Consider the following 13,648-nt stretch of genomic DNA (forward strand, 5'->3'; position numbering starts at 1 on the left):
AGGGAGTCCAGAGCGAGAGAGGGGGAGTGAGAGGGGGTCAGGGGTGTCGTGGTGGCGACCAGGCAGTCGAGGGGGGGGGCACGCAGCAGGGAGGAGCCAGCGCGGCTCGCCGGCCATCGGGCACGCAGCTGCTTCTCCTCCTGGCAGGAGGAAGAAGACAGTGCTGCCCCTGGTGGGCCGGGCTGGCTTTGGCCAGGTGGGCTGCAGGTGAGGTTACTCTCTCTCTCTCTCTCTCTCTCTCTCTTAATTTAGTTTCTGTTTTCTATTTTTTTTCTTTTCTGTTTTGAATTAGTAAAAATACTAATTCATTTTGTAAAATCCTGAAAATAATTGTGGGCACTTTTGAAACTATTTCCAATAGCCCTCAAATGCTTTCAAGATTATTTGGACATTTAAAATATTTTATAGAATTTAAATGTCCAAATTCAAATACTTATAATTTAATTCAAAAATCCAGAATATCCTCCAAAAATATGAAACCATTTTTGGCAGAGGGTTTAGCCAGGACCAAAGATGTTGGACATTTATGAAGGGCATTTTGGGTTCATTGAAAAGTTTTAAGTTTGAACCTAGTTAATTCCTTTAATGCTAGGGTTTAGGCAATCCTCATTTCCAAATTTTAATGGAATTTAATCATGATGCAAGATGATGATGCAAAGACAAGCAAGGGCTGAACTGGGGCTGTGACAGAGCCTCCCACACGGCGCCCCCATCACTCCCTGCTGTCCGGCGAGATCCGGGGGGCAGGCAGACGCGCGCGCAGTCTGGGCGGCGGCATCCACCGCGCGGCGCTCCCTGCCCCGCGCCCCCGCCGCGATGACGCCACGTTGGTCCGAATCATCGGGTGGTAACGCCCGGCGACTGGCGCGCGCCGTGCAGCGCGAGGTGGGCTCGACCTGCATCCACCAGCGAGATCGGGCTCCTCATTTTGGAGACCCTGCCGCAAGCTGTGCTCGGCCGGATGGGCGGAGATCAACGAGGAGTGGATTCCGTGGTGCAGCACGACGCCGACGGCTTCTCTTCGCCTCCGTGCTCTGCTCCCCTCCCTATGCGTCAGGATCAGGGTGCCCACGGATCTTACCTTGTCACGGTCGGCTCTCGTCTCTCCCTCCGCGCTTGGTAGCTCTGTTGGATTGGCACCGCCGTTGAAATTCGATCTTAGAGGTAAGCAAAAATCTGGAGGTAGATTGAATCTATCTTATATATACTCAGTTTGAAAGATAGCTAAGAGTACATGTGTAGTAATCAGAATACGGTTATGATTAAGTTTATTTTATGAGATGAGGATAAAACCTTTCTTGGGTTGTCTGGATACGGAGTTTTTTGCCAGTTCTGTTTTCCATAAACTCGTTTAACGGTCTAACCACCTGAAATGAGTTAGCGTACCAAAAATATAGTTTTGTTAGGGGCAGAAATAAGTAAAACTTCGTTTTAGTACAACAAGAAAAGTGGGTCTTAATAGTTTTTCTATAAACAATTTTATCCGTTCCTATTCAAAAAGGCATGCTTCAGAAAAAGAAAAAACTCTGGTCAAGGAGGCTTAGCTTCCTCTTCCTGGAGAGTCAACCTTCCAATCCTGACCAAATTCTAATTGTACACAAACAGACAATGCATTTCAATAAAGCAAAACACAACGGGGAATCATACATATTTATGCAAGGTAACCTGACATAAAAGTCAGCACTGTCCAATGGTCACATTCATACTGATGTACCAATTGTAAAAAACGAACGCAAAGCTCGGTCTGCATCTTTTGGCAAATGAGCTCAGCATAACGCGCTATTGTGGTATTGCCAAAGCTTCCATTCCGAGGTCCTTGCCATTTTGCAGGTTAGCGATGCTTGTATTCAGGGTCTAATATGACTCATTCTCCAGTCACCACAATGCTCTTGCTGAATAGCTTAAGGGTTGGTTTTTCTAATCTTGTACTTGGCACTTTGGAATCACCGTCTGCAACGAATTTTGAGGCCTGAATTTAAGGACACATGTGTGCTAAATCTTATCACAGAGCTACAGAAAAAAAGCAGACGAACAGATTATGTTTCTTTTGTTCATATCGAGGCATCTATTGTCTTGAAAGACTCATCCTTTAATAGTAGAGATAGTAGAGATATGATGAGCTCACTGATGGCAAACTCAGCTCGAATTTGGGTTCTTTGTAAATTATCAGATGCATAGTTCTTTATCCATGTATTTTCAACGAGAGATTGTACGGAACTGAAGTTTAAGTCAGTTTTTTAATTGCTACTCCCTCCTTCCCATATTCTTAGGCGTATTAGTAGCCAGCATGAAAATCAGCGCAGTTTAATTGTTACTTGAACCATCATACATGATGTATAGATGTAAGCATCAACGAAAGACCCAGCCAGAGATTTGTTTTTGTTTCCAAAAAAATAGCGACCGTGAGTGGTTGTTGTAACTGAATGAGAGAGAGAAAGGCATCTGCGCCTTAGATTTTGGGACTTCATGCAAAAACTTACGCACCTAAGATTTTGGGAAGGAGGGAGTATATGATATTAGATGCCTCAGGTTTTTACCATATTAAAAAGCGTATGCCTTAGAAAGAAATACGCACCTTAGTATTTTTTTTCTTCTATAGCAAGTCACTGTCCAAGCATCTTCATCCTTAATATGTTTGCAATTTCACGTTGTCTCTTGTTATTTCCAGCTTAAACAGGTGCATATTCGACTAAGAATAGAACCGGGAGATGTCGCGAAAGGAATACTCATGGTTTCTGAAGACTGATTATGCTCACAAACTCAGGTTAGTGTGCATTAAGATCTACAATAGTAATGCAGAATTGAACATACTTTACCTGAGTTGTTATAATTTGATCTGGCGACTTCATGTGCTAAGGACTTCCTTGTAGGCTATGTTTTTCATGGTCGTTATTCAAATCTTTTTCGCTTATTTGAAATCTTGCTTTGTTCCTTGCCCTTGCCCTTACCCTTCCCTTTACCCTTGCCATTGTCCTTGATGACGAGAATCTTAATGTTCCTCTTCGCATTGGCTCTAGACAATGCAATGTAGAGCTGACCGTGAGAGAAATATTTGTAACTATATTGTACTGTGATTAAGAGGACTTTAGCAAGATTCTTTATGGAAAAGGGGTCTTCAATATGAACTTGAGTCTGGGAACTGAACAGGTGTCTATAATATGAAATTGGGTGAAAAGCATGTCAATCTCACGACATCAATTCTTAAATTTTTTACTTTGTTACATTTGCTTTCATTCGTTTGCATAGAGTAGACTTGCTGGAAAGACAAGTTTGAGATGCCATGTCGCACCCGTCCACATTAGCACACATTATACATTTGTTTCATGTATTAATTCCCAGAAGTTGATGAGCCTAATGAAGCACCTTCACAATTTGGTAGCTGGTACATAGCTTAAATCCTGCATGCTTTGTTCAATTTACTTGGAGTAGTACTCCTTCACAATTTGGCAGCTGGTACATAGCTTAAAATCCTGCATGCTTTGTTCAATGTACTTGGAGTAGGTACTTAAAGATGCAATCTGAGTACCACTATATTTTTGAGGTCACATCATGAAGTTCGGAACAGGAGTTTAGTATCTTTCTGATGTAAAAAACTTTGCTGAAACAGTTGAGGATTGCAAACCTAGGGCATGGTGGGCACCATCGAACATAACAAAGGTGGACCTCAGTCCTTTGCCGTCGGAGAGGCAGAAGACGGTAGGTGAAGAACTGTGAAGATGATGGCAGGAGGATGTAGCGACGGCATCAGGAGATATAGACGCAGCAACAGCCGTCGAGCGCAGGTTCTGGTTCGGGGGCGCCGAGGTTGCAGTTCAGCAGAGGCAGCTCGCCGCTTGCGTGAGAACGATGTGGCCGGACGGGGAGTGAACTGGCGATTCTCTCCTTGACGTAGTGCGTCCGTGGGTCGATGGAGCTCGTACGCGAGGAAGAACTGGCGTTTCTCTCCCTGCAGACGTGCGTTCGTGGGTCGATGGAGCTCGCAGGTGGTTTTATTTTTTGCCGATGGACCTCGTTCGTGGGTTGAGCTGAACTGTTTTTTAGGCTGGTTTGTTGATTGATGGACCTCGTTCGTGGGTTGAGGACTTCGTTCGTGGGTTGAGCCGTTTTTTTTGGCTGTGGATCTTGTACGTGGGCTGAGTTGGCCTTTGATTTTTGGGATGCTGCGGGCGTGGCCCATCGCCTGATGGTAGTCGTACGAAGGGGGTGGGGGATCGAACGAGGTCGAACCATCACGACGTTCGATCCCCTTTTAATAGTAGAGATTTAAAATTTTCGAATGATTAAATCAACAAGATAGGTTATACATTTTCTTTTGACAACAAAAGATAAGTTATTTGGTTTTTGGTTTTTGTAGCGACTTTCATTTTAAGCTGGGTACTGTAGCAGCTCAACCTGATGCAGTAGTGAGCGATTATTTGGTTTTTGGATGGCTCTTTCTTTGTTATTTTTTAAAACAATATACATTATAAAAACAAAAACAATAATTTTAAAATTCATTTAATTATTTGAAAACGTGGAGAACATTTTTTAAATGCAAATATTTTTTGGAAGCATTATTTTTTTGAAAATGTGAACAATTTTTAAAAAAACACAAAAAATGTTTGAATTCCATATTTTTTTCTAATTTCAAAAAATGAAAACTAAACAAAATGGTAAGAAAAGAATAGGAAAAGAAGAAAAACCCAGACAAGAATATTCGGAAGTGTCCCAAGACAGATAGAAAATAGAACAACAACGTTCCTAAAACCAGATTTCCTGTACAAAATGAGCCACTCCAAATCGCTTGCCCCTCTACGAAAGCTATGCGGCAAATAGGAATTACCGTGAGTGCTATGTCTCGCATTAAGCGAGATTGATCCACCCGCAAAAAAAAAAGCGAGATTGTAGCAAACTGAGCAAATGAGCCACTTCACCAGAATGCCATTCGTGGAAAGTGATAGGGGCACGTACTACTTGACGCGATCCGACTCGGTTTTCTTGGTTTTCTTTTTTTCCTCTCCCTTTTTCGTTCTTTTTTGCATTTTGTATCTTTTTTTCTCTTTTCGGATTTCTTTGTTCTTTTTTATTAGTATTCTATATTTTATATATGTCAACAACATTTTTCTAATACACGACTAATAGCTTTTCAATACAAATTACACACTTTTTGTTTGATTTTCTTTTTCTTCTTCATTTTTTTGTTTTGTTTTCTTTTTTCTTATATTTTATTTCGTTTTCACTGTATATTTTTGTATATGGTAAATTTTTTAATAAGTGATCAACATTTTTTTATACACGTTCAACATTGCCCGAACGCTTATTCAATATTTTTTCAAATACTCGTTCAACAATTCAATACATATTCACATTTTTCAAATACTTGTTAAATATTTTTAAATACTCATTTAACAGTTTTAAATACTTATTAAACATTTTAAAATACTTGTTAAACATTTTTAATACATATTCAATATTTTTCAAATATTTGTTCAACATTTTTCATATACTCGTTCAACATTTTTAATACTTATTCAACATTTTCAAATACTTATTTAACATTTTTGAAATTCATATTCAACATTTCTCAAATACTTTTTCAATCTTTTTCAAATGTTTTATAGAGTTTCTTTCTGATATATATATTTAGAATATATTGAAGTATAAACAAAAGTGAACAAAAAAAGAAAACAAAAAACAGAGAACAGACAGAAAAACAGAAAAAGGAGGTTGGAGCTTTCCGCGTGGCTAGACCACGGCCCATGTAGAGCTCCCTCAACAGGAGAGGCTGCCCTGAGAGCACTATTTGAGGAGCGCTCTTTCGGGAGCCTCCCAACGATCACATTGGGTGGGCTGAGAGCGCATCACTTGGCACGCTCTCAGCCGCCGCCAAGTGTCGCGCTCTAGGCGCTTCCTTTGAATTTTTTTTCCACACATTTTCTGCTTTTTAAATGATTATATTCAGGTTATTTTTTTCGACTTTTCGGTTTTCCACCGGTGTTTCTTAACTTTTCGACAAAAAATATTAGAAAAACAAATTGTGCCAAAAAAACACGTTTTTTCGTGAGAGGCACGGTTTTGCTTTCGCGAGAGGCACGGCCGTGCCTTTCGGGAATGAAAAAAACAAGTTTCCTCTTTTTTTCTTCTTCTGTGAGAGGCATGGAGTTGCTTCTGCGAGAGGCACGGCCCGTGCCTCTCGAAAATGAAAAAAAACGTGTTTTTTATGGGTTTTTTTGTGAGAGGCACGGTTTTGCTTTCGCGAGTGTCTCTCATAAACTAAAAAACACATTTTTCTTTTATTTTTTCTTTCGTGAGAGGCACGGTTTTACTTCCATGAGAGGTGCCTCTCGGAAACAGCTTCCGAAAAGGGAAAAAAGTGCTTCCGGTTTGGTGTTTTCATCCGATTTTTTCATGACTTCAGCAAAACATATTAACATGTGATCTATATTTGAAGATCTCGACATAAGGAATCCAACTTTGAAAACAATTTCAAGATTTGAATGTACGGTTTAAGAGATAAAACATTTTGAATAAAGGGATCTACGAAAAAAGAAAAAACTCACAAGTTACGACAAATGGTAAACATGCAGCACACCACTTGTCACAACCAAAAAATGTGAGAGTGATCTTTGAAAGACTCATTAATTAATGATTTCGGGCTGTCCTCTGTCTCACTTACAACGAGAAATAGGGGCACCCAGGAAGCACCTGTAACACGCAGCGCAAATCAAGCGATTTAGCCCATAAGGCTTGATTCGGCCCGTTATTAGTGAAAAAGGGAATGGAGTGCCACCATCAGGCTAGCAAATTCCTATTCGCCGCACATTATCGCGAAATGCCGGTGAAAAGCGCAGCCTCGAGCTAGCACCCAAACAAGTCGGCCCATCTTAGTTGGTTCCGGTTCGGTTTCGCTTTTTCGCTTTTACCTTTGTTATGTTGTTTCTTTTAATATTTCCCTTCCTTTTTTGTTTTTTGAAAAAGTTTCCTTTTCAAAAATGTTCAAAACTTTTAAAGTTGTTCCGAATTTAAAAAATGCCTGGGTTTCATCTGTAGGAATTTTAATAAATGTTCCCATTTTTAAAATGTTTTAAAAAATTCAAAAAATATTTGTATTTTATGAATTGCTCACAAATTCAAAAAAAGTTCAGGAATTTCAGAAAATGTTTGCGGTTTCGAAATTTATTTGGAATATCAAACAATTGTTCCTGTTTAATAAAATTATTTACAAATTCAAAAAAATGTTCGCATGTTCAATTTTTTCCACAAATTAAAGAATATTTGGGAATGCTTACAAATGTTTGCAATTTCAATTTTGATTCCTGCAATCCAAAAAATGTCCAGAAATTTAAAAATTCGTTCACATTTCTAAAAGTATTCATTATTTTAAGAAGAAACCGGCTGCTACAGTGTAGCGATCCCTACAGTAAACCAAATCATACGATGTTTTTTTTTAGAATGAAGGCTCAAGAATAAACCGAATCATACAGTAAAATGCGAATTGCTACAATGTCTTCTGCTACATGGGCCGGGTCGAACATGGAGGGTCCTTGTGCGTCGCGGTGCAGTTGGACGCATTGAGCGTTCAATAGGCCATGCCATTGTTCTCAAAACAAACAAACAGAAAAAATCTCACCCAACACGGGTACTACGACAGTAGTGTAATTTTCTTATTTTTCTTCTTTCTGAAAGTTGCAGGGAGACAACATCATGTTGCTTTCCGTATAGACTCGTGGGTCTCGTTCTTCTTCTCCGGACCCGGTATTGGCACGCACAGGGCGGTGCGTTAATAGATGAAACAGTTACTCCCTCCGTTTTTAAATATAAGCTTTCGTAAAAATTTCACTATGAACTATATACTGAGCAAAATGAATGAATCTATATTCTAAAATGCATTTATATACATCCGTATATGGTTCATAGTGAAATCTCTACAAAGACTTATATTTATAAACGGAGGGAGTGCATGTTTGACTATTTGAGCATGATTACCCGACGATTAAAGGTAGCTAGGTGTTTTCTTTAGGAAAAGTACTACGTTCACAGTAGGAAAAAGGCCCTTCTCCTAGAAAAATTTCTAGACTAGCACCGACATAATTTATAGTGCTGCGTAGCATTTCCTCTTTTTCTGAAATATAAGTTATGCGTGATATTTCAGTCTTTTCTTTTGAAGGTGTTCCTCATATTTCAGTCTCGAAAGAATGCAGTTTACTGATTTTTTTTTTACTTATGATATCTCCGGAAAAAACTGATTTGGATAAGTTAAAAAAACCGTTTAAAATTTATTAAAAACGAAACAAAAGTTAATTAACCCTAATATTTTTCAGTTTTTTTTCAATCATCTATATACTATATACAAATATAAGATGATCCCAATGGGGCAGGCCATCAAACCAGGTCAATCCGACGACCTACATTGCTTCAATGATGAGCACTAAATATGTTTAGCATGCTATCAAATATTGACATCAATAATAATTATTTATATCTTTAACAATATAAAAAGACCTAGAGGAGCAGATCCAACTAATCACGGGCATCAAACCAGGTCAATCCAACGACCTACATTGTTCCAATGATGAACACTCAACATGTTTAGTGTGCAAATAATTACACACCAAATATTGATGTCAATGATAATTACATTAATATTTATGTGCAATTAATGTTTGTCTAATATCAACGTGCAATTATTATTACCCTAATGTCAACTTGAATTGCCTAATAATAGCATGCATTGCACGTACACATTTATCAGTCTTTACTTTTAAAGGGGAGTTGGTAACGTCGCCTCACCTCCCACCAACCATATATTATGCTCATGAGCGTCTTACAGGCGATCTTTCGCTCAAGAGCAGTCAATATGGGCCGCCCTATTTGACGCGTGCATTAACTCAATCAAATCAGCATTTTCCTAAAACAACGTTGTGCATTACCTCATTCAAATCAAATCTTATGAATATCTCAACTAAATCTAAAATTGCCTTCCACTATTCATATTCAAATAAAATCTTACCAAAACATTAACTATAATCAAAGTTGACCGGCCCAATTGACGCGTGCACGCGTTTTTAGTTTTCGTTTCTTTTTTATGTTTCTTTTTTGTTTCATTTTTTCTATGACCAAACTATTATTTTGTACTCAGCATACTATCAGAATCGACATAAAACTGTATGCCAAGTTAATTAGGCAGGAAATTAGTCACACCGAATCAACCACCTAGACATTAGTGTGAATTTTTTAAAATATAGCGTAAAATCAATTTGAAAATCAAACTATTAATACAATCAATTAGTCAGGCAGTTAATTACATGTGCAATTAATTAGGTACATTTAATAGGGAATTTTTTTGTCCAAATCAATTTAAAAACTAAATCATTAATGCGGCAGACAATTAATTCGGCCTACAGATTAGCGTGGATCTATCAGAAAACTGCTTCTTTTCTTTACAATGTCGGCCACTATTTTTCTGCAGGAGAATACGGGTACCTCGGCCTTTGATGGAATTATGCTTGGTAGCTGGGATCTGCCAGAAAACTGCTTGTTTTCTTTACAGTGTTGAACAATGTTTTGCCGCATAAGAATCTAGGTACCTCTATCTCCATCTTTGATGAAATTCTGCACGGTAGCAGGGATCTGCCAAATAAATATTGCTCTGGACATTATATCATGGGTTATTGGAACATTTCGATGCAAAAAAAATGTTCTCGACATTGTATCATTGGTTGTTGGAACATCTAGATGCAAAGTAGCATGAGAATCTTCGATAGTGAATCCCTAGGTGTCTGATCATGGAGAATTCTACTCAAGAATGACTTAAAAGATTGTGGGGCATAGAGTGAAACAAAAGAACGTCAATTGCCTCGAGAACTAGATTGACCAAAAAGTTCGCTAAGATAGTTCGCTAAGAGCATCTCCAACAATAGACCAAAAAGTTAAAGACCAAAAACTGATTTTAGGTGCCGAGAGAGAAGGTAATATATCAAATTTGGCTCATATTCATGGCAAATCAGAAGAATTCAACGTAAAATTATGTATCTTAGATGTTATATTCACTACATTCCCAGCAATATCACATTCAATAAAAATGGATACAAAAATATAATTTCCTTGCGAATCAACCTATGGTTGAGTTGGTTCGGTGGACAGTGGTATCCCCAACCCACCAGGGTTCAAATCCTGGTGCTCGCAGTATTCCTAGATTTATTTCAGGATTTCCGGCGATGTGCTTTCAGTGGGAGGAGACGTTCCCGTTGACGACGAGGCGCCTACGGTGACTTCGTAAATCTCAAGATGATATGCCGACTCAGTCTTTCGGAGGTGCTCATAGGGGTAGGGTGTGCGTGCGTGCGTTCATAGGGGTGAGTGTATGCGCGTGTATATAAGCGCTTGTGTCTGTACTGATGCTCAAGAAAAAATATAATTTCCTTTGCAGCATCTCGCCGAACATGTTGGGTGCGATGAGCTCACTTCTGGCCAATTGAGTTCAACGGGGACGAGAGGGATGCCAACCAGTGGGGGATGGTGACGGGAAGGAGGCCGAAGGCCAAGGGATCCGACGCGACGACCAATTCTGACGATGGGAACTCGCCCATGTGCCGAGAGTGATCACCTTGGGGTGGAGCGGCGACAATGACAGTTGGGGAAGGACTTACGTCGGTGGGACCGGGCGGCGGCATGGGGAGCTTGGCGGTGTTCGGGGCGGACGATAGAGACGGCGCCGAGGGGCGGAGTTCAAGGTGGAAACAATCTTTTGGTCACAGCTGCGTTTTTGGTCTGCTGTTGGAGATGTTCTATGTGTTGATAATTTTTTGTGAGCCACCGATAATTTTGCTTCATGCTATCCAGAACGAGAATCGTATAGTCTCTTTTGTATTTTCTTATTCTTTTTTGTAGATTGTAAACATGTTTTTTAATATACGTGAAAATAGCGTATACTGTTCTTGTTTAAAAAGAAGGCGTGGCTCATATTCAAATCTGTTGGGCTGACTTCCGGTGCAATTTGCACACTTGTCTACATGTAAAAAAGGTCGTCTCTCAGTTACGCAATGTCAGAGCAACGGCAGAAGTCAGTTCTGACGGTCCACGCACTCTGTGGAAAAAGTATTCCATAGTACTTCTAGAAAGAGGATAGTATATTGTTTCTTGTATAGATCATGTGACCCAATAGAGATTGGTGCTTCTAATCCATTGCGAGGAAATACAAGATGCACCATAAACATCAGATTAGTTGGCTGCTGGTGAGCTAGGCCCCATAGATTCCAGTTTAATTCTTCAGGCAAAACGGCAGCTGATGCAGATGTTTTAAGAGGTGTCAGCATATGAAGTTGGTACGCACGCATTCCCCCGCCCGCACCGAAAGAAAAGAAGAGACTTCACGAAATGCGCAGATTGGTGCACCTAACGCGAACCAGAATTTCACCATCGCGGAAAAGACTATCCACGCACACCTAATCGGCCAATGATGACCTTTGCTGGAACATCCGATGCTCATCACGGGGTTCGGACAAATACGAGGCCCAGTGTGTTCCTTTTTCTTTCTTTCCAAATAATTTGCCGAGTGCGCAGTTTGACGTGCTCAAATCAAAACCACCGGCCATGTCAAATGGTTTCGTGTCATGCATGTGGCAGTGGGGTGTGTGCGTCGTGAATGGAGAGCTTGAAGTTTGAATTTTCCTCCTCTGACGCTGTCTGTTTTACTTAGATAATAGCTTTGCAGAAAGAAAAAAGGCAAAGCAAAAGAGCACGCGTGGCTTTGCTCGGGGCCTGGGAGCTCCCTCCGGTGGACCAGCCGAGCCGCCCCAGGAAAGACTAGGTTTACAAGACGCAATCTCCCACCGGGAACCGCGACCGAGGCTTCATTTTTTCTCGTCCGTTTGGTAAGCGAGAAAGGGACGCGCATGCGCATCATTTCTCGTAGGATGGAACGGGTTCACATACTGCACGGTATTGCTATGTGCTGCACATTTGTCACCCGGGTCAACACGACGCCGGGCACGCACATCTTTGTCATGAAAATAGTTAGCCGGCCGGAAAAAGATCGACAAAGCGTATGGATCAAAGGAACCGGATCATCATAAGCTATCTCAATGCCAAATGTATCTTAATAACTTCCCTATAGTCCATTGTGCCGTCCACCGGCGCGGGTGCCTGTAGAAAACTATTGTGACTGTGGCTTGTTTGCCCAGCGACAAGTCAATTTTGAACGATGGCCAAATGTGGAGTCGATTGTGCAAATCCGCGACGTCATACGGAGGACATCGCGGTCTCGCAACCAACCAACCGGCACCGTACATGTGCGTCCGCAGGAGTACAGCGGGGCCCACCCGAGAAAATGACCGGGTTTGTTTGAAAGCAAAGCGTCCCGTATGGTAGCGGGTTTGGACCGGCATCAGCTTTGTGCTTATCGTAAAGACCCGATTTGGTTGCCTCTGCCGGTCTCCCGCGCCCCTCCCTCCAGTCCGGTCCAGCGAACCAACGTGCCTGCCCCGTAGTAGTACCAAACCGTAAAAAAGTTTGAATTTGTCTCTGCTCGTGCTCGTCCAAACCGTCCAAAACCCCGAGCCGACCCAAGCCAGCCGCGCGGCACGAGGTCTCCAGTCTCCTCCTCGAGCAGTGAGATCTCCTCTCCCCCCGCTGGCGGTGCAGCCCATCGAATCGAGCCCCACCCACCATCACCACCCACGACCGCGACCCTTTCTCCGCCACGCCCGAAAGAAAAAGAAATAATCAATGAGAGCCCCCCTCCCCTCCCTGCACGGCGCCTATTCGCTCCCTCGCTCGGTCGGTCAGCTCGTCGCGTGGACTCGAAGCCTCGCTCAGCAGGCATCCTTCCCTTTCCTTCGCTCCGCTTCGTCCCTACAGACCGTCAGACCCCCATCCCTCTCCCAACTCCAAGCTCCAAAGCCCGCTTGCTGAGACCGAGCTTCTCCCCCCCCTCCCCGTCGCTCCCTCTCCCGCCACCTTGCGCTCGCTCGCTTGCTGCGGCGCGCCGAGCTATCTCCGCCGTCCGCCTCGCTCGCTCGCTCGCTCGCTCCAGCGGCGGCAGAGGCCAGACGGGCAGCCCGAGCCGTCCCCTGCCGAGCGGCCCTCGCATTGCGGCTGCGCCTCGTGGGTTTCCGGTCGCATTGTGAGACGGGCGGGGATCGCTCGGGTGGTGCCAGCGCGGCGCGGCGCGGCGGCGGTGGAGTGTCCTCGTGCTGCGCCTGATCTCGCGCCCCCAGATTCGTCGCCGTTCCGGTGATCTGCGCATTTGCTCTGCTGGACAGTATCCGGCGGTGAGTATCTCTCTCTCTCTCTCTCTTTTCCCCGTCGAAAGGGAACTGTCGGTGGGTGTAAGTGGGGGCTGTCGCGAGATTCGCGTTGCCTATTTCGTGCGGTAGCTTTTCCTAAATACGCAGTCGGATTATTTCTTTGGCTGCTGCAATTTCTTTCTTTTATTTTTTTGCTGCAATTTCTTTCGACTTTTCGCGATCTCACTAGTGCACTTCTTTATTGGGCCTTGCTTAATTTACGTGTCGCGTCTACTTTTTAATCAGTAATAATTGGAACTAGCTAGTGTTTGACGCAGTTCCTTTTTCGCGTTTTCCTAAATAAAATTGTTGTCTCCTCTGAATTTCCTCGGTGAGAAATGGTTTGGCAGCCTCGTTTTGAAACTGTTTTCTGCTGCCGGTTC

The 13,648-nt window shown here is 42.3% G+C and overlaps 1 protein-coding gene across 1 annotated transcript in view; it reads left to right on the forward strand.

Annotated features, from left to right (window-relative positions):
- The first annotated feature begins 12,739 nt into the window (after positions 1-12,739).
- The window catches only part of LOC119329841 (beta-1,3-galactosyltransferase GALT1-like), a 5,806-nt gene continuing 4,897 nt past the window's right edge, over positions 12,740-13,648 (forward strand). Inside the window, exon 1 of the mRNA XM_037602941.1 lies at positions 12,740-13,250. The gene's annotated coding sequence lies outside the window, so the exon portion shown is untranslated. The remainder of the gene's footprint in view (positions 13,251-13,648) is intronic.

The sequence above is a fragment of the Triticum dicoccoides genome, chromosome 7A (assembly GCF_002162155.2).
Source record: "Triticum dicoccoides isolate Atlit2015 ecotype Zavitan chromosome 7A, WEW_v2.0, whole genome shotgun sequence".
Classification (NCBI taxonomy): Eukaryota; Viridiplantae; Streptophyta; class Magnoliopsida; order Poales; family Poaceae; genus Triticum; species Triticum dicoccoides.